This window comes from Penaeus vannamei, chromosome 19 (genome assembly GCF_042767895.1).
Source record: "Penaeus vannamei isolate JL-2024 chromosome 19, ASM4276789v1, whole genome shotgun sequence".
NCBI lineage: Eukaryota > Metazoa > Arthropoda > Malacostraca > Decapoda > Penaeidae > Penaeus > Penaeus vannamei.
This window is the reverse complement of record NC_091567.1, coordinates 37,253,470-37,255,272: the sequence shown is the minus strand read 5'-3', so window position 1 is coordinate 37,255,272 and position 1,803 is coordinate 37,253,470.

The window sequence follows — 1,803 nt, the reverse complement described above, 5'->3', positions numbered from 1 at the left end:
TTTTTTTTTTTTTTTTTTTACTGCTCACTCCCCCTGCATAGATGTAAAAGTATACCATATTTTTTTACTGCTCACTCTCCCAGCATAGATGTATAAGTATATCATATTTTTTACTGCTCACTCTCCCAGCATAGATGTAAAAGTATATCATATTTTTTACTGCTCACTCCCCCAGCATAGATGTATAAGTATATCATATTTTTTACTGCTCACTCCCCCAGCATAGATGTATAAGTATATCATATTTTTTACTGCTCACTCCCCCAGCATAGATGTAAAAGTATATCATATTTTTTACTGCTCACTCCCCCAGCATAGATGTATAAGTATATCATATTTTTTACTGCTCACTCCCCCAGCATAGATGTACAAGTATACCATATTTTTTTTTACTGCTCACTCCCCCAACATAGACGTATAAGTATACCATATTTTTTTACTGCTCACTCCCCCAGCAGAGACGCATAAGTATACCATATTTTTTACTACTCACTCCCCCTCCATAGATGTATAAGTATACCATATTTTTTTAATAACAAGTAAATAAATACATCAAAGGCTTCCCTCCCTCCCTTTGTATCTCATTAGCTATGGGAGTTTTAGCCTTTTGAGCGTCTGGTTGTGAATGCTCCATTGAACTGGCTCTTTGCTGCTAACATTTTGATGATGTTGATCTGTTTCTGGAAGGTGGTGGTGGTTTTTTGCGGTGGTGGTTGTTTACCCTTTTATGGCGTTTGTTTTGCGTGTGTGTGTGTGTGGGGGGGAGGTTGTTTAGAGGGGGAAGGGGGTGGTAGGTGTTTGTGTTTGGGTGTGTGGGTGTGATTTGGGATTATGAGTGTGTGTGTGGTTTGCGGTTGTGTGCGTGTGTTTTTTCATTGTGTTTATGTGTGTGTTTGTGTTTGTGAGCTTTTTTGTTTTGTTTTGTTTTTTTAGTACGTTCGTATGTTTGTGTGTGTGTATGCTCATATACCCCCCTATCTCCCCCCCCCCCCCCCACACACACACGCACAGAACCAACGAACCCAAATCTATATCTCTCACTTTTCTATTTGCCGTTACTCCCCCCCCCCCTCTTACACACACTCTCTCTCCCTCTCTCTCTCCCAGATGTTCAGCCAATATTACCATAGTTTCCCCTCCTCCCCCAACCCTCCCCTCTCCCACACATCCCCCCAATCCTTACCACCTTCCCTCCCTCCATCTCCCACACATCTCACTCCTCCTCATCTTCTCCCACTTTTTCCCTCCTCTCTCCCTCCTCCTCCTCTTCCCTTCTCTCCCACCCACACACCCCTCCTCCTCCTCTTCCCCTCCCTCCCACACATCTCCCTCCTCCTCATCTTCCCATCCTCCCTCCTCCTCCTCCTCCCCTCCATCTCTTCCCCTTCTCCCATCCACACACCCTCCTCTCTCTTCTTCCCTTCCCCCACCCACACACCCCCTCCTCCCTCCTCTTCCCTTCCCCCACCCGCACCCTCCCTCCTCCTCTTCCCCTTCCTCTATTCTCCATCCTCCCCCTCCTTTCCCCTCTCCCCCCCTTCTCTCCCTTCTGCCTCCCCCCTTCTCTCCCTTCTGCCCCCTCCCCTCCTCTCCCCACACCTGAAGCTTCACTGTAACATATTGATCCCGAGTTTGCTTACAGTGCGGGTGTTGTGAGGCTACAGTGCCCTCGATTCCTGCTTCTGTTCGGGTGCCATACCTCGCCTCCGTCAAGTGCCACAGGGCTTGAGTGCCACGGGTTTCGAATATCAGTGTCTGAGTGTTAGAGTGTTAGGATGACAGTCTCTTTGTGTCAGTGTTAGA